Below are 17,675 nucleotides of genomic sequence, written 5' to 3' on the forward strand. Positions count from 1 at the left end.
ATGGCCACACGCACCATGGTGTCACATTGGATTGGGTTTACTTAAATAGTAATATGTGACTGTCCTGTACTGCCGCGCGAATCGTTGTAGTATAGTGGTGAGCAGTGCTGCAAAAATCGCGCCTAGCGCTGGGCGGGGGAGGCCGCCGCGAGGAATGGCCTAGACCGCCTAACCGGCCGGTTCGGGGAATTTTTTTTTTTTTTGAAAATGTCGAAAAAGTTTTGGAAGGCATAACTTTTGACTCGGTTGTCTGATTTGGTCAAATTTTTTTTCAAATCGCGTATTTTTTCGAGATCTAACACCGCAAACAGCCAAAGGCGGTTTGGTCCACTAATTTCTCAAAAAAAATGCCTCTTTAGTTCTTAATTTTAGTTTTTTATGTATTTAGATGGTTTAAACAATATTTTGAACAATTTTACCACCACTTTCGTAAATAGTTTCTAAGAAACAACTATGGAAACCTTATGTTTATTACTAAATTTAAAAAAATTTAATTTTTAATTTTATTAAAAATAAAAAAAAAACTATAATAATAAATAAAAAAATCGGCGCCTAGGCGCCCCTAGCCGCCTAGGGGCGCCTAACGTTTTATGCAGCATTGGTGGTGAGTATTCCCGCCTGTCACTCGGAGACCGGGTTCAATCCCCAGCAACAGCGTTTTTTTTTAGCTCTTCAAAGGAAAAAATTAAAATGCTTAATATTGTAAAAAATCAATCCGACCTGCCGGATTCGAACCAGCGACCTAAGGATTTCCAACTTAGATTAATCAAACTACAGTCCTCCGCTCTACCAACTGAGCTAAGGTCGGAGCTATTAACTATTTTTGTCCGTATTGCACTCTTTTATGCCACATCGCACAATCCGACATGGCAGTTCGAATGCCACGTAGAAAAAAACTTAACGGAAAAAATTATGGTGTTAATGTTGTCCTTAATTGTTCTAAATCTTAAAGTACCGGGACTAGATTACACAAAATAAACGTACAATAACTAAATTGAACAAAACGCTACAGTACAGGGACTAAACAGGTACTTTGTCCGACTATGAAATGTTAGTTTCAATTGCAATTAGATCGCCACACGAACCATGGTGCCACATTTGATTGGACTTACTTAAATAGAAATTTGTGACAGTCCTGTTCTGCCGCGCGAGTCGTTGTAGTATAGTGGTGAGTATCCCCGCCTGTCACGCGGAGACCCGGGTTCGATCCCGGCAAACGGCGTCTTTTTTTTTTTTTTAGCTCTTCAAAGGAAAAATTAAAAAAGCTTAATATATTAGAACATCAATCCAACCTGCCGGAATCAAACCAGCGACTTAAGGATTTCCAATTTAGATTAGTCCAACTACAGTCCACCACTCTACCAACTGAGCTAAGGTCTGAGCTGTTAACATTATTTTTGTCCGATTTATACTCTTTTATGCCATATCGCACAATCTGACATGGCAGTTCGAATGCCGCGTACAAACTTAACGGAAAAAATTTTCGGTGTTAATATTGTCCTTAATTGTTCAAAATCTTAAAGTAAAAGGACTAAATTACACGAAATAAAGGTACAATGACTAAATTGAACAAAACGCTACACTACGGGGACCTAACAGGTACTTTGTCCGACTATGAAATGCTAGTTTCAGTTGCAATTACATGGCCACACGCACCATGGTGTCACATTGGATTGGGTTTACTTAAATAGTAATATGTGACTGTCCTGTTGCCGCGCGAATCGTTGTAGTATAGTGGTGAGCAGTGCTGCAAAAATCGCGCCTAGGCGCTGGGCGGGGGGAGGCCGCCGCGAGGAATGGCCTAGACCGCCTAACCGGCCGGTTCGGGAATTTTTTTTTTTTTTTGAAAATGTCGAAAAAGTTTTGGAAGGCATAACTTTTGACTCGGTTGTCTGATTTGGTCAAATTTTTTTTCAAATCGCGTATTTTTTCGAGATCTATACACCGCAAACAGCCAAAGGCGGTTTGGTCCACTAATTTCTCAAAAAAATGCCTCTTTAGTTCTTAATTTTAGTTTTTTATGTATTTAGATGGTTTAAACAATATTTTGAACAATTTTACACCACTTTCGTAAATAGTTTCTAAGAAACAACTATGGAAACCTTATGTTTTATTACTAAATTTAAAAAAATTTAATTTTTAATTTTATTAAAAATAAAAAAAAATATAATAATAAATAAAAAAATCGGCCTAGGCGCCCTATAGGGGCGCCTAACGTTTTATGCAGCATTGGTGGTGAGTATTCCCGCCTGTCACTCGGGAGACCTGGGTTCAATCCCGCAACAGCGTTTTTTTTTAGCTCTTCAAAGGAAAAATTAAAATGCTTAATATTGTAAAAATCAATCCGACCTGCCGGATTCGAACCACAGCGACCTAAGGATTTCCAACTTAGATTAATCAACTACAGTCCTCCGCTCTACCAACTGAGCTAAGGTCGGAGCTATTAACTATATTTTTGTCCGTATTGCACTCTTTATGCCACATCGCACAATCCGACATGGCAGTTCGAATGCCACGTAGAAAAAAACTTAACGAAAAAATTATGGTGTTAATGTTGTCCTTAATTGTTCTAAATCTTAAAGTACCGGGACTAGATTACACAAAAAAACGTACAATAACTAAATTGAACAAAACGCTACAGTACAGGGACTAAACAGGTACTTTGTCCGACTATGAAATGTTAGTTTCAATTGCAATTAGATCGCCACACGAACCATGGTGCCACATTTGATTGGACTTACTTAAATAGAAATTTGTGACAGTCCTGTTCTGCCGCGCGAGTCGTTGTAGTATAGTGGTGAGTATCCCCGCCTGTCACGCGGGAGACCCGGGTTCGATCCCCGGCAACGGCGTCTTTTTTTTTTTTTTAGCTCTTCAAAGGAAAATTAAAAAGCTTAATATATTAGAACATCAATCCAACCTGCCGGAATCAAACCAGCGACTTAAGGATTTCCAATTTAGATTAGTCCAACTACAGTCCACCACTCTACCAACTGAGCTAAGGTCTGAGCTGTTAACATTATTTTTGTCCGATTTATACTCTTTTATGCCATATCGCACAATCTGACATGGCAGTTCGAATGCCGCGTTGACAAACTTAACGGAAAAAATTTCGGTGTTAATATTGTCCTTAATTGTTCAAAATCTTAAAGTAAAAGGACTAAATTACACGAAAAAGGTACAATGACTAAATTGAACAAAACGCTACACTACGGGGACCTAACAGGTACTTTGTCCGACTATGAAATGCTAGTTTCAGTTGCAATTACATGGCCACACGCACCATGGTGTCACATTGGATTGGGTTTACTTAAATAGTAATATGTGACTGTCCTGTACTGCCGCGCGAATCGTTGTAGTATAGTGGTGAGCAGTGCCAAAAATCGCGCCTAGGCGCTGGGCGGGGGAGGCCGCCGCGAGGAATGGCCTAGACCGCCTAACCGGCCGGTTCGGGAATTTTTTTTTTTTTTTTTGAAAATGTCGAAAAAGTTTGGAGGGCATAACTTTTGACTCGGTTGTCTGATTTGGTCAAATTTTTTTTTCAAATCGCGTATTTTTTCGAGATCTATACACCGCAAACAGCCAAAGGCGGTTTGGTCCACTAATTTCTCAAAAAAATGCCTCTTTAGTTCTTAATTTTAGTTTTTTATGTATTTAGATGGTTTAAACAATATTTTGAACAATTTTACAACCACTTTCGTAAATAGTTTCTAAGAAACAACTATGGAAACCTTATGTTTTATTACTAAATTTAAAAAAATTTAATTTTTAATTTTATTAAAAATAAAAAAAAAACTATAATAATAAATAAAAAAATCGGCGCCTAGGCGCCCCCTAGCCCTAGGGGCGCCTAACGTTTTATGCAGCATTGGTGGTGAGTATTCCCGCCTGTCACTCGGAGACCTGGGTTCAATCCCCACAACAGCGTTTTTTTTTTAGCTCTTCAAAGGAAAAATTAAAATGCTTAATATTGTAAAAAATCAATCCGACCTGCCGGATTCAAACCAGCGACCTAAGGATTTCCAACTTAGATTAATCAAACTACAGTCCTCCGCTCTACCAACTGAGCTAAGGTCGGAGCTATTAACTATATTTTTGTCCGTATTGCACTCTTTTATGCCACATCGCACAATCCGACATGGCAGTTCGAATGCCACGTAGAAAAAAACTTAACGGAAAAAATTATGGTGTTAATGTTGTCCTTAATTGTTCTAAATCTTAAAGTACCGGGACTAGATTACACAAAATAAACGTACAATAACTAAATTGAACAAAACGCTACAGTACAGGGACTAAACAGGTACTTTGTCCGACTATGAAATGTTAGTTTCAATTGCAATTAGATCGCCACACGAACCATGGTGCCACATTTGATTGGACTTACTTAAATAGAAATTTGTGACAGTCCTGTTTTGCCGCGCGAGTCGTTGTAGTATAGTGGTGAGTATCCCGCCTGTCACGGGGAGACCCGGGTTCGATCCCCGGCAACGGCGTTTTTTTTTTTTAGCTCTTCAAAGGAAAAATTAAAAAGCTTAATATATTAGAACATCAATCCAACCTGCCGGAATCAAACCAGCGACTTAAGGATTTCCAATTTAGATTAGTCCAACTACAGTCCACACACTCTACCAACTGAGCTAAGGTCTGAGCTGTTAACATTATTTTTGTCCGATTTATACTCTTTTATGCCATATCGCACAATCTGACATGGCAGTTCGAATGCCGCGTTGACAAACTTAACGGAAAAAATTTCGGTGTTAATATTGTCCTTAATTGTTCAAAATCTTAAAGTAAAAGGACTAAATTACACGAAATAAAGGTACAATGACTAAATTGAACAAAACGCTACACTACGGGGACCTAACAGGTACTTTGTCCGACTATGAAATGCTAGTTTCAGTTGCAATTACATGGCCACACGCACCATGGTGTCACATTGGATTGGGTTTACTTAAATAGTAATATGTGACTCCTGTACTGCCGCGCGAATCGTTGTAGTATAGTGGTGAGCAGTGCTGCAAAAATCGCGCCTAGGCGCTGGGCGGGGGGAGGCCGCCGCGAGGAATGGCCTAGACCGCCTAACCGGCCGGTTCGGGGAATTTTTTTTTTTTTTTTGAAAATGTCGAAAAAGTTTTGGAGGGCATAACTTTTGACTCGGTTGTCTGATTTGGTCAAATTTTTTTTTCAAATCGCGTATTTTTTCGAGATCTATACACCGCAAACAGCCAAAGGCGGTTTGGTCCACTAATTTCTCAAAAAAATGCCTCTTTAGTTCTTAATTTTAGTTTTTTATGTATTTAGATGGTTTAAACAATATTTTGAACAATTTTACACCACTTTCGTAAATAGTTTCTAAGAAACAACTATGGAAACCTTATGTTTTATTACTAAATTTAAAAAAATTTAATTTTTAATTTTATTAAAAATAAAAAAAAAAACTATAATAATAAATAAAAAAATCGGCGCCTAGGCGCCCCCTAGCCGCCTAGGGGGCGCCTAACGTTTTATGCAGCATTGGTGGTGAGTATTCCCGCCTGTCACTCGGGAGACCTGGGTTCAATCCCCGCAACAGCGTTTTTTTTTAGCTCTTCAAAGGAAAAATTAAAATGCTTAATATTTGTAAAAAATCAATCCGACCTGCCGGATTCGAACCAGCGACCTAAGGATTTCCAACTTAGATTAATCAAACTACAGTCCTCCGCTCTACCAACTGAGCTAAGGTCGGAGCTATTAACTATATTTTTGTCCGTATTGCACTCTTTTATGCCACATCGCACAATCCGACATGGCAGTTCGAATGCCACGTAGAAAAAAACTTAACGGAAAAAATTATGGTGTTAATGTTGTCCTTAATTGTTCTAAATCTTAAAGTACCGGGACTAGATTACACAAAATAAACGTACAATAACTAAATTGAACAAAACGCTACAGTACAGGGACTAAACAGGTACTTTGTCCGACTATGAAATGTTAGTTTCAATTGCAATTAGATCGCCACACGAACCATGGTGCACATTTGATTGGACTTACTTAAATAGAAATTTGTGACAGTCCTGTTCTGCCGCGCGAGTCGTTGTAGTATAGTGGTGAGTATCCCCGCCTGTCACGCGGGAGACCCGGGTTCGATCCCGGCAACGGCGTCTTTTTTTTTTTTTAGCTCTTCAAAGGAAAAATTAAAAAGCTTAATATATTAGAACATCAATCCAACCTGCCGGAATCAAACCAGCGACTTAAGGATTTCCAATTTAGATTAGTCCAACTACAGTCCACCACTCTACCAACTGAGCTAAGGTCTGAGCTGTTAACATTATTTTTGTCCGATTTATACTCTTTTATGCCATATCGCACAATCTGACATGGCAGTTCGAATGCCGCGTTGACAAACTTAACGGAAAAAATTTTCGGTGTTAATATTGTCCTTAATTGTTCAAAATCTTAAAGTAAAAGGACTAAATTACACGAAATAAAGGTACAATGACTAAATTGAACAAAACGCTACACTACGGGGACCTAACAGGTACTTTGTCCGACTATGAAATGCTAGTTTCAGTTGCAATTACATGGCCACACGCACCATGGTGTCACATTGGATTGGGTTTACTTAAATAGTAATATGTGACAGTCCTGTACTGCCGCGCGAATCGTTGTAGTATAGTGGTGAGCAGTGCTGCAAAAATCGCGCCTAGGCGCTGGGCGGGGGAGGCCGCCGCGAGGAATGGCCTAGACCGCCTAACCGGCCGGTTCGGGGAATTTTTTTTTTTTTTTTGAAAATGTCGAAAAAGTTTTGGAAGGCATAACTTTTGACTCGGTTGTCTGATTTGGTCAAATTTTTTTTTCAAATATTTCGAGATCTATACACCGCAAACAGCCAAAGGCGGTTTGGTCCACTAATTTCTCAAAAAATGCCTCTTTAGTTCTTAATTTTAGTTTTTTATGTATTTAGATGGTTTAAACAATATTTTGAACAATTTTACCACCACTTTCGTAAATAGTTTCTAAGAAACAACTATGGAAACCTTATGTTTTATTACTAAATTTAAAAAATTTAATTTTTAATTTTATTAAAATAAAAAAAAACTATAATAATAAATAAAAAAATCGGCCTAGGCCCCCTAGCCGCCTAGGGGCGCCTAACGTTTTATGCAGCATTGGTGGTGAGTATTCCCGCCTGTCACTCGGGAGACCTGGGTTCAATCCCCAGCAACAGCGTTTTTTTTTTAGCTCTTCAAAGGAAAAATTAAAATGCTTAATATTGTAAAAAATCAATCCGACCTGCCGGATTCAAACCAGCGACCTAAGGATTTCCAACTTAGATTAATCAAACTACAGTCCTCCGCTCTACCAACTGAGCTAAGGTCGGAGCTATTAACTATATTTTTGTCCGTATTGCACTCTTTTATGCCACATCGCACAATCCGACATGGCAGTTCGAATGCCACGTAGAAAAAAACTTAACGGAAAAAATTATGGTGTTAATGTTGTCCTTAATTGTTCTAAATCTTAAAGTACCGGGACTAGATTACACAAAATAAACGTACAATAACTAAATTGAACAAAACGCTACAGTACAGGGACTAAACAGGTACTTTGTCCGACTATGAAATGTTAGTTTCAATTGCAATTAGATCGCCACACGAACCATGGTGCCACATTTGATTGGACTTACTTAAATAGAAATTTGTGACAGTCCTGTTCTGCCGCGCGAGTCGTTGTAGTATAGTGGTGAGTATCCCCGCCTGTCACGCGGGAGACCCGGGTTCGATCCCCGGCAACGGCGTCTTTTTTTTTTTTTAGCTCTTCAAAGGAAAAATTAAAAAGCTTAATATATTAGAACATCAATCCAACTGCCGGAATCAAACCAGCGACTTAAGGATTTCCAATTTAGATTAGTCCAACTACAGTCCACCACTCTACCAACTGAGCTAAGGTCTGAGCTGTTAACATTATTTTTGTCCGATTTATACTCTTTTATGCCATATCGCACAATCTGACATGGCAGTTCGAATGCCGCGTTGACAAACTTAACGGAAAAAATTTTCGGTGTTAATATTGTCCTTAATTGTTCAAAATCTTAAAGTAAAAGGACTAAATTACACGAAATAAAGGTACAATGACTAAATTGAACAAAACGCTACACTACGGGGACCTAACAGGTACTTTGTCCGATTATGAAATGCTAGTTTCAGTTACAATTACATGGCCACACGCACCATGGTGTCACATTGGATTGGGTTTACTTAAATAGTAATATGTGACAGTCCTGTACTGCCGCGCGAATCGTTGTAGTATAGTGGTGAGCAGTGCTGCAAAAATCGCGCCTAGGCGCTGGGCGGGGGGAGGCCGCGCGAGGAATGGCCTAGACCGCCTAACCGGCCGGTTCGGGAATTTTTTTTTTTTTTTTGAAAATGTCGAAAAAGTTTTGGAGGGCATAACTTTTGACTCGGTTGTCTGATTTGGTCAAATTTTTTTTTCAAATCGCGTATTTTTCGAGATCTATACACCGCAAACAGCCAAAGGCGGTTTGGTCCACTAATTTCTCAAAAAAATGCCTCTTTAGTTCTTAATTTTAGTTTTTTATGTATTTAGATGGTTTAAACAATATTTTGAACAATTTTACCACCACTTTCAAATAGTTTCTAAGAAACAACTATGGAAACCTTATGTTTTATTACTAAATTTAAAAAAATTTAATTTTTAATTTTATTAAAAAAAAAAAAACTATAATAATAAATAAAAAATCGGCGCCTAGGCGCCCCTAGCCGCCTAGGGGCGCCTAACGTTTTATGCAGCATTGGTGGTGAGTATTCCGCCTGTCACTCGGGAGACCTGGGTTCAATCCCAGCAACAGCGTTTTTTTTTTAGCTCTTCAAAGGAAAAATTAAAATGCTTAATATTGTAAAAAATCAATCCGACCTGCCGGATTCAAACCAGCGACCTAAGGATTTCCAACTTAGATTAATCAAACTACAGTCCTCCGCTCTACCAACTGAGCTAAGGTCGGAGCTATTAACTATATTTTTGTCCGTATTGCACTCTTTTATGCCACATCGCACAATCCGACATGGCAGTTCGAATGCCACGTAGAAAAAAACTTAACGGAAAAAATTATGGTGTTAATGTTGTCCTTAATTGTTCTAAATCTTAAAGTACCGGGATTAGATTACACAAAATAAACGTACAATAACTAAATTGAACAAAACGCTACAGTACAGGACTAAACAGGTACTTTGTCCGACTATGAAATGTTAGTTTCAATTGCAATTAGATCGCCACACGAACCATGGTGCCACATTTGATTGGACTTACTTAAATAAATTTTGTGACAGTCCTGTTTTGCCGCGCGAGTCGTTGTAGTATAGTGGTGAGTATCCCCGCCTGTCACGCGGGAGACCCGGGTTCGATCCCCGGCAACGGCGTCTTTTTTTTTTTTTAGCTCTTCAAAGGAAAAATTAAAAAGCTTAATATATTAGAACATCAATCCAACCTGCCGGAATCAAACCAGCGACTTAAGGATTTCCAATTTAGATTAGTCCAACTACAGTCCACCACTCTACCAACTGAGCTAAGGTCTGAGCTGTTAACATTATTTTTTCCGATTTATACTCTTTTATGCCATATCGCACAATCTGACATGGCAGTTCGAATGCCGCGTTGACAAACTTAACGGAAAAAATTTTCGGTGTTAATATTGTCCTTAATTGTTCAAAATCTTAAAGTAAAAGGACTAAATTACACGAAATAAAGGTACAATGACTAAATTGAACAAAACGCTACACTACGGGGACCTAACAGGTACTTTGTCCGATTATGAAATGCTAGTTTCAGTTGCAATTACATGGCCACACGCACCATGGTGTCACATTGGATTGGGTTTACTTAAATAGTAATATGTGACAGTCCTGTACTGCCGCAATCGTTGTAGTATAGTGGTGAGCAGTGCTGCAAAATCGCGCCTAGGCGCTGGGCGGGGGCCCGAGGAATGAGACCGCCTAACCGGCCGTTCGGGAATTTTTTTTTTTTTTTAAAAATGTCGAAAAAGTTTTGGAGGGCATAACTTTTGACTCGGTTGTCTGATTTGGTCAAATTTTTTTTCAAATCGCGTATTTTTCGAGATCTATACACCGCAAACAGCCAAAGGCGGTTTGGTCCACTAATTTCAAAAAATCTTTTTCTTAATTTTAGTTTTTATGTATTTAGATGGTTTAAACAATATTTTGAACAATTTTACCACACTTTCGTAAATAGTTTCTAAGAAACAACTATGGAAACCTTATGTTTTATTACTAAATTTAAAAAATTTAATTTTTAATTTTATTAAAAATAAAAAAAAAACTATAATAATAAATAAAAAATTCGGCGCCTAGGCGCCCCTAGCCGCCTAGGGGCGCCTAACGTTTTATGCAGCATTGGTGGTGAGTATTCCGCCTGTCACTCGGGAGACCTGGGTTCAATCCCCAGCAACAGCGTTTTTTTTTTAGCTCTTCAAAGGAAAAATTAAAATGCTTAATATTGTAAAAAATCAATCCGACCTGCCGGATTCAACCAGCGACCTAAGGATTTCCAACTTAGATTAATCAAACTACAGTCCTCCGCTCTACCAACTGAGCTAAGGTCGGAGCTATTAACTATATTTTTGTCCGTATTGCACTCTTTTATGCCACATCGCACAATCCGACATGGCAGTTCGAATGCCACGTAGAAAAAAACTTAACGGAAAAAAATTATGGTGTTAATGTTGTCCTTAATTGTTCTAAATCTTAAAGTACCGGGACTAGATTACACAAAAAAACGTACAATAACTAAATTGAACAAAACGCTACAGTACAGGGACTAAACAGGTACTTTGTCCGACTATGAAATGTTAGTTTCAATTGCAATTAGATCGCCACACGAACCATGGTGCCACATTTGATTGGACTTACTTAAATAGAAATTTGTGACAGTCCTGTTTTGCCGCGCGAGTCGTTGTAGTATAGTGGTGAGTATCCCCGCCTGTCACGCGGGAGACCCGGGTTCGATCCCCGGCAACGGCGTCTTTTTTTTTTTTTAGCTCTTCAAAGGAAAAATTAAAAAGCTTAATATATTAGAACATCAATCCAACCTGCCGGAATCAAACCAGCGACTTAAGGATTTCCAATTTAGATTAGTCCAACTACAGTCCACCACTCTACCAACTGAGCTAAGGTCTGAGCTGTTAACATTATTTTTGTCCGATTTATACTCTTTTATGCCATATCGCACAATCTGACATGGCAGTTCGAATGCCGCGTTGACAAACTTAACGGAAAAAATTTTCGGTGTTAATATTGTCCTTAATTGTTCAAAATCTTAAAGTAAAAGGACTAAATTACACGAAATAAAGGTACAATGACTAAATTGAACAAAACGCTACACTACGGGGACCTAACAGGTACTTTGTCCGATTATGAAATGCTAGTTTCAGTTACAATTACATGGCCACACGCACCATGGTGTCACATTGGATTGGGTTTACTTAAATAGTAATATGTGACAGTCCTGTACTGCCGCGCGAATCGTTGTAGTATAGTGGTGAGCAGTGCTGCAAAAATCGCGCCTAGGCGCTGGGCGGGGGAGGCCGCCGCGAGGAATGGCCTAGACCGCCTAACCGGCCGTTCGGGGAATTTTTTTTTTTTTTTGAAAATGTCGAAAAAGTTTTGGAGGGCATAACTTTTGACTCGGTTGTCTGATTTGGTCAAATTTTTTTTTCAAATCGCGTATTTTTTCGAGATCTATACACCGCAAACAGCCAAAGGCGGTTTGGTCCACTAATTTCTCAAAAAAATGCCTCTTTAGTTCTTAATTTTAGTTTTTTATGTATTTAGATGGTTTAAACAATATTTTGAACAATTTTACCACCACTTTCGTAAATAGTTTCTAAGAAACAACTATGGAAACCTTATGTTTTATTACTAAATTTAAAAAAATTTAATTTTTAATTTTATTAAAAAATAAAAAAAACTATAATAATAAATAAAAAAATCGGCGCCTAGGCGCCCCTAGCCGCCTAGGGGCGCCTAACGTTTTATGCAGCATTGGTGGTGAGTATTCCCGCCTGTCACTCGGGAGACCTGGGTTCAATCCCCAGCAACAGCGTTTTTTTTTAGCTCTTCAAAGGAAAAATTAAAATGCTTAATATTGTAAAAAATCAATCCGACCTGCCGGATTCAAACCAGCGACCTAAGGATTTCCAACTTAGATTAATCAAACTACAGTCCTCCGCTCTACCAACTGAGCTAAGGTCGGAGCTATTAACTATATTTTTGTCCGTATTGCACTCTTTTATGCCACATCGCACAATCCGACATGGCAGTTCGAATGCCACGTAGAAAAAAACTTAACGGAAAAAATTATGGTGTTAATGTTGTCCTTAATTGTTCTAAATCTTAAAGTACCGGACTAGATTACACAAAATAAACGTACAATAACTAAATTGAACAAAACGCTACAGTACAGGGACTAAACAGGTACTTTGTCCGACTATGAAATGTTAGTTTCAATTGCAATTAGATCGCCACACGAACCATGGTGCCACATTTGATTGGACTTACTTAAATAGAAATTTGTGACAGTCCTGTTTTGCCGCGCGAGTCGTTGTAGTATAGTGGTGAGTATCCCCGCCTGTCACGCGGGAGACCCGGGTTCGATCCCCGGCAACGGCGTCTTTTTTTTTTTTAGCTCTTCAAAGGAAAAATTAAAAAGCTTAATATATTAGAACATCAATCCAACCTGCCGGAATCAAACCAGCGACTTAAGGATTTCCAATTTAGATTAGTCCAACTACAGTCCACCACTCTACCAACTGAGCTAAGGTCTGAGCTGTTAACATTATTTTTGTCCGATTTATACTCTTTTATGCCATATCGCACAATCTGACATGGCAGTTCGAATGCCGCGTTGACAAACTTAACGGAAAAAATTTTCGGTGTTAATATTGTCCTTAATTGTTCAAAATCTTAAAGTAAAAGGACTAAATTACACGAAATAAAGGTACAATGACTAAATTGAACAAAACGCTACACTACGGGGACCTAACAGGTACTTTGTCCGATTATGAAATGCTAGTTTCAGTTGCAATTACATGGCCACACGCACCATGGTGTCACATTGGATTGGGTTTACTTAAATAGTAATATGTGACAGTCCTGTACTGCCGCGCGAATCGTTGTAGTATAGTGGTGAGCAGTGCTGCAAAAATCGCGCCTAGGCGCTGGGCGGGGGAGGCCGCCGCGAGGAATGGCCTAGACCGCCTAACCGGCCGGTTCGGGGAATTTTTTTTTTTTTTTTGAAAATGTCGAAAAAGTTTTGGAGGGCATAACTTTTGACTCGGTTGTCTGATTTGGTCAAATTTTTTTTTCAAATCGCGTATTTTTTCGAGATCTATACACCGCAAACAGCCAAAGGCGGTTTGGTCCACTAATTTCTCAAAAAAATGCCTCTTTAGTTCTTAATTTTAGTTTTTTATGTATTTAGATGGTTTAAACAATATTTTGAACAATTTTACCACCACTTTCGTAAATAGTTTCTAAGAAACAACTATGGAAACCTTATGTTTTATTACTAAATTTAAAAAAATTTAATTTTTAATTTTATTAAAAATAAAAAAAAAACTATAATAATAAATAAAAAATCGGCGCCTAGGCCCCCTAGCCGCCTAGGGGGCGCCTAACGTTTTATGCAGCATTGGTGGTGAGTATTCCCGCCTGTCACTCGGGAGACCTGGGTTCAATCCCCAGCAACAGCGTTTTTTTTTTAGCTCTTCAAAGGAAAAATTAAAATGCTTAATATTGTAAAAAATCAATCCGACCTGCCGGATTCAAACCAGCGACCTAAGGATTTCCAACTTAGATTAATCAAACTACAGTCCTCCGCTCTACCAACTGAGCTAAGGTCGGAGCTATTAACTATATTTTTGTCCGTATTGCACTCTTTTATGCCACATCGCACAATCCGACATGGCAGTTCGAATGCCACGTAGAAAAAAACTTAACGGAAAAAAATGGTGTTAATGTTGTCCTTAATTGTTCTAAATCTTAAAGTACCGGGACTAGATTACACAAAATAAACGTACAATAACTAAATTGAACAAAACCTACAGTACAGGGACTAAACAGGTACTTTGTCCGACTATGAAATGTTAGTTTCAATTGCAATTAGATCGCCACACGAACCATGGTGCCACATTTGATTGGACTTACTTAAATAGAAATTTGTGACAGTCCTGTTTTGCGCGCGAGTCGTTGTAGTATAGTGGTGAGTATCCCCGCCTGTCACGCGGGAGACCCGGGTTCGATCCCGGCAACGGCGTCTTTTTTTTTTTTTAGCTCTTCAAAGGAAAAATTAAAAAGCTTAATATATTAGAACATCAATCCAACCTGCCGGAATCAAACCAGCGACTTAAGGATTTCCAATTTAGATTAGTCCAACTACAGTCCACCACTCTACCAACTGAGCTAAGGTCTGAGCTGTTAACATTATTTTTGTCCGATTTATACTCTTTTATGCCATATCGCACAATCTGACATGGCAGTTCGAATGCCGCGTTGACAAACTTAAACGGAAAAATTTTTCGGTGTTAATATTGTCCTTAATTGTTCAAAATCTTAAAGTAAAAGGACTAAATTACACGAAATAAAGGTACAATGACTAAATTGAACAAAACGCTACACTACGGGGACCTAACAGGTACTTTGTCCGATTATGAAATGCTAGTTTCAGTTGCAATTACATGGCCACACGCACCATGGTGTCACATTGGATTGGTTTTACTTAAATAGTAATATGTGACAGTCCTGTACTGCCGCGCGAATCGTTGTAGTATAGTGGTGAGCAGTGCTGCAAAAATCGCGCCTAGGCGCTGGGCGGGGAGGCCGCCGCGAGGAATGGCCTAGACCGCCTAACCGGCCGGTTCGGGGAATTTTTTTTTTTTTTTTGAAAATGTCGAAAAAGTTTTGGAGGGCATAACTTTTGACTCGGTTGTCTGATTTGGTCAAATTTTTTTTTCAAATCGCGTATTTTCGAGATCTATACACCGCAAACAGCCAAAGGCGGTTTGGTCCACTAATTTCAAAAAAATGCCTCTTTAGTTCTTAATTTTAGTTTTTTATGTATTTAGATGGTTTAAACAATTTTGAACAATTTTACCACCACTTTCGTAAATAGTTTCTAAGAAAACAACTATGGAAACCTTATGTTTTATTACTAAATTTAAAAAAATTTAATTTTTAATTTTATTAAAATAAAAAAAAAACTATAATAATAAATAAAAAAATCGGCGCCTAGGCGCCCCTAGCCGCCTAGGGGCCTAACGTTTTATGCAGCATTGGTGGTGAGTATTCCCGCCTGTCACTCGGGACCTGGTTCAATCCCCGCAACAGCGTTTTTTTTTTAGCTTTCAAAGGAAAAATTAAAATGCTTAATATTGTAAAAAATCAATCCGACCTGCCGGATTCAAACCAGCGACCTAAGGATTTCCAACTTAGATTAATCAAACTACAGTCCTCCGCTCTACCAACTGAGCTAAGGTCGGAGCTATTAACTATATTTTTGTCCGTATTGCACTCTTTTATGCCACATCGCACAATCCGACATGGCAGTTCGAATGCCACGTAGAAAAAAACTTAACGGAAAAAATTATGGTGTTAATGTTGTCCTTAATTGTTCTAAATCTTAAAGTACCGGGACTAGATTACACAAAATAAACGTACAATAACTAAATTGAACAAAACGCTACAGTACAGGGACTAAACAGGTACTTTGTCCGACTATGAAATGTTAGTTTCAATTGCAATTAGATCGCCACACGAACCATGGTGCCACATTTGATTGGACTTACTTAAATAGAAATTTGTGACAGTCCTGTTTGCCGCGCGAGTCGTTGTAGTATAGTGGTGAGTATCCCCGCCTGTCACGCGGAGACCCGGGTTCGATCCCGCAACGGCGTCTTTTTTTTTTTTAGCTCTTCAAAGGAAAAATTAAAAAGCTTAATATATTAGAACATCAATCCAACCTGCCGAATCAAACCAGCGACTTAAGGATTTCCAATTTAGATTAGTCCAACTACAGTCCACCACTCTACCAACTGAGCTAAGGTCTGAGCTGTTAACATTATTTTTGTCCGATTTATACTCTTTTATGCCATATCGCACAATCTGACATGGCAGTTCGAATGCCGCGTTGACAAACTTAACGGAAAAAATTTTCGGTGTTAATATTGTCCTTAATTGTTCAAAATCTTAAAGTAAAAGGACTAAATTACACGAAATAAAGGTACAATGACTAAATTGAACAAAACGCTACACTACGGGGACCTAACAGGTACTTTGTCCGATTATGAAATGCTAGTTTCAGTTGCAATTACATGGCCACACGCACCATGGTGTCACATTGGATTGGGTTTACTTAAATAGTAATATGTGACAGTCCTGTACTGCCGCGCGAATCGTTGTAGTATAGTGGTGAGCAGTGCTGCAAAAATCGCGCCTAGGCGCTGGGCGGGGGAGGCCGCCGCGAGGAATGGCCTAGACCGCCTAACCGGCCGGTTCGGGGAATTTTTTTTTTTTTTTTGAAAATGTCGAAAAAGTTTTGGAGGGCATAACTTTTGACTCGGTTGTCTGATTTGGTCAAATTTTTTTTTCAAATCGCGTATTTTTTCGAGATCTATACACCGCAAACAGCCAAAGGCGGTTTGGTCCACTAATTTCTCAAAAAAATGCCTCTTTAGTTCTTAATTTTAGTTTTTTATGTATTTAGATGGTTTAAACAATATTTTGAACAATTTTACCACCACTTTCGTAAATAGTTTCTAAGAAACAACTATGGAAACCTTATGTTTTATTACTAAATTTAAAAAAATTTAATTTTTAATTTTATTAAAAATAAAAAAAAACTATAATAATAAATAAAAAAATCGGCGCCTAGGCGCCCCCTAGGGGCGCCTAACGTTTTATGCAGCATTGGTGGTGAGTATTCCCGCCTGTCACTCGGAGACCTGGGTTCAATCCCCAGCAACAGCGTTTTTTTTTTAGCTCTTCAAAGGAAAAATTAAAATGCTTAATATTGTAAAAAATCAATCCGACCTGCCGGATTCAACCAGCGACCTAAGGATTTCCAACTTAGATTAATCAAACTACAGTCCTCCGCTCTACCAACTGAGCTAAGGTCGGAGCTATTAACTATATTTTTGTCCGTATTGCACTCTTTATGCCACATCGCACAATCCGACATGGCAGTTCGAATGCCACGTAGAAAAAAACTTAACGGAAAAAATTATGGTGTTAATGTTGTCCTTAATTGTTCTAAATCTTAAAGTACCGGACTAGATTACACAAAATAAACGTACAATAACTAAATTGAACAAAACGCTACAGTACAGGGACTAAACAGGTACTTTGTCCGACTATGAAATGTTAGTTTCAATTGCAATTAGATCGCCACACGAACCATGGTGCCACATTTGATTGGACTTACTTAAATAGAAATTTGTGACAGTCCTGTTTGCCGCGCGAGTCGTTGTAGTATAGTGGTGAGTATCCCCGCCTGTCACGGAGACCCGGGTTCGATCCCGCAACGGCGTCTTTTTTTTTTTTTAGCTCTTCAAAGGAAAAATTAAAAAGCTTAATATATTAGAACATCAATCCAACCTGCCGGAATCAAAC

At 38.6% G+C, this 17,675-nt stretch overlaps 17 non-coding genes across 17 annotated transcripts; 7 read left to right on the forward strand and 10 right to left on the reverse strand.

The window, feature by feature from the left end:
- Positions 1 to 714: 714 nt before the first annotated feature.
- Positions 715 to 808, reverse strand: TRNAY-GUA. The gene is made up of 2 exons: positions 772 to 808; positions 715 to 750 (listed from the first exon to the last, which is right to left on the reverse strand). It is a non-coding gene; the product is annotated as a tRNA-Tyr (tRNA).
- Positions 809 to 2,780: 1,972 nt separating this feature from the next.
- Positions 2,781 to 2,852, forward strand: TRNAD-GUC. The gene has a single exon. It is a non-coding gene; the product is annotated as a tRNA-Asp (tRNA).
- A 1,132-nt stretch (positions 2,853 to 3,984) lies between these two features.
- On the reverse strand, positions 3,985 to 4,078 carry TRNAY-GUA. Its single transcript has 2 exons — positions 4,042 to 4,078; positions 3,985 to 4,020 (listed from the first exon to the last, which is right to left on the reverse strand). It is a non-coding gene; the product is annotated as a tRNA-Tyr (tRNA).
- A 1,553-nt stretch (positions 4,079 to 5,631) lies between these two features.
- On the reverse strand, positions 5,632 to 5,725 carry TRNAY-GUA. Its single transcript has 2 exons — positions 5,689 to 5,725; positions 5,632 to 5,667 (listed from the first exon to the last, which is right to left on the reverse strand). It is a non-coding gene; the product is annotated as a tRNA-Tyr (tRNA).
- Positions 5,726 to 6,069: 344 nt separating this feature from the next.
- TRNAD-GUC lies at positions 6,070 to 6,140 on the forward strand. Its single transcript has one exon. It is a non-coding gene; the product is annotated as a tRNA-Asp (tRNA).
- Positions 6,141 to 7,266: 1,126 nt separating this feature from the next.
- TRNAY-GUA lies at positions 7,267 to 7,360 on the reverse strand. Its single transcript has 2 exons — positions 7,324 to 7,360; positions 7,267 to 7,302 (listed from the first exon to the last, which is right to left on the reverse strand). It is a non-coding gene; the product is annotated as a tRNA-Tyr (tRNA).
- A 345-nt stretch (positions 7,361 to 7,705) lies between these two features.
- Positions 7,706 to 7,777, forward strand: TRNAD-GUC. The gene has a single exon. It is a non-coding gene; the product is annotated as a tRNA-Asp (tRNA).
- A 1,130-nt stretch (positions 7,778 to 8,907) lies between these two features.
- Positions 8,908 to 9,001, reverse strand: TRNAY-GUA. Its single transcript has 2 exons — positions 8,965 to 9,001; positions 8,908 to 8,943 (listed from the first exon to the last, which is right to left on the reverse strand). It is a non-coding gene; the product is annotated as a tRNA-Tyr (tRNA).
- Positions 9,002 to 9,344: 343 nt separating this feature from the next.
- On the forward strand, positions 9,345 to 9,416 carry TRNAD-GUC. Its single transcript has one exon. It is a non-coding gene; the product is annotated as a tRNA-Asp (tRNA).
- Positions 9,417 to 10,523: 1,107 nt separating this feature from the next.
- Positions 10,524 to 10,616, reverse strand: TRNAY-GUA. The gene is made up of 2 exons: positions 10,580 to 10,616; positions 10,524 to 10,558 (listed from the first exon to the last, which is right to left on the reverse strand). It is a non-coding gene; the product is annotated as a tRNA-Tyr (tRNA).
- Positions 10,617 to 10,961: 345 nt separating this feature from the next.
- On the forward strand, positions 10,962 to 11,033 carry TRNAD-GUC. The gene has a single exon. It is a non-coding gene; the product is annotated as a tRNA-Asp (tRNA).
- A 1,137-nt stretch (positions 11,034 to 12,170) lies between these two features.
- TRNAY-GUA lies at positions 12,171 to 12,264 on the reverse strand. The gene is made up of 2 exons: positions 12,228 to 12,264; positions 12,171 to 12,206 (listed from the first exon to the last, which is right to left on the reverse strand). It is a non-coding gene; the product is annotated as a tRNA-Tyr (tRNA).
- Positions 12,265 to 12,608: 344 nt separating this feature from the next.
- Positions 12,609 to 12,680, forward strand: TRNAD-GUC. Its single transcript has one exon. It is a non-coding gene; the product is annotated as a tRNA-Asp (tRNA).
- Positions 12,681 to 13,819: 1,139 nt separating this feature from the next.
- TRNAY-GUA lies at positions 13,820 to 13,913 on the reverse strand. The gene is made up of 2 exons: positions 13,877 to 13,913; positions 13,820 to 13,855 (listed from the first exon to the last, which is right to left on the reverse strand). It is a non-coding gene; the product is annotated as a tRNA-Tyr (tRNA).
- Positions 13,914 to 14,254: 341 nt separating this feature from the next.
- Positions 14,255 to 14,325, forward strand: TRNAD-GUC. Its single transcript has one exon. It is a non-coding gene; the product is annotated as a tRNA-Asp (tRNA).
- A 1,128-nt stretch (positions 14,326 to 15,453) lies between these two features.
- TRNAY-GUA lies at positions 15,454 to 15,547 on the reverse strand. The gene is made up of 2 exons: positions 15,511 to 15,547; positions 15,454 to 15,489 (listed from the first exon to the last, which is right to left on the reverse strand). It is a non-coding gene; the product is annotated as a tRNA-Tyr (tRNA).
- A 1,543-nt stretch (positions 15,548 to 17,090) lies between these two features.
- Positions 17,091 to 17,183, reverse strand: TRNAY-GUA. Its single transcript has 2 exons — positions 17,147 to 17,183; positions 17,091 to 17,125 (listed from the first exon to the last, which is right to left on the reverse strand). It is a non-coding gene; the product is annotated as a tRNA-Tyr (tRNA).
- Positions 17,184 to 17,675: the final 492 nt, after the last annotated feature.

The sequence above is a fragment of the Ipomoea nil genome, unplaced genomic scaffold (assembly GCF_001879475.1).
Source record: "Ipomoea nil cultivar Tokyo-kokei standard unplaced genomic scaffold, Asagao_1.1 scaffold3317, whole genome shotgun sequence".
NCBI lineage: Eukaryota > Viridiplantae > Streptophyta > Magnoliopsida > Solanales > Convolvulaceae > Ipomoea > Ipomoea nil.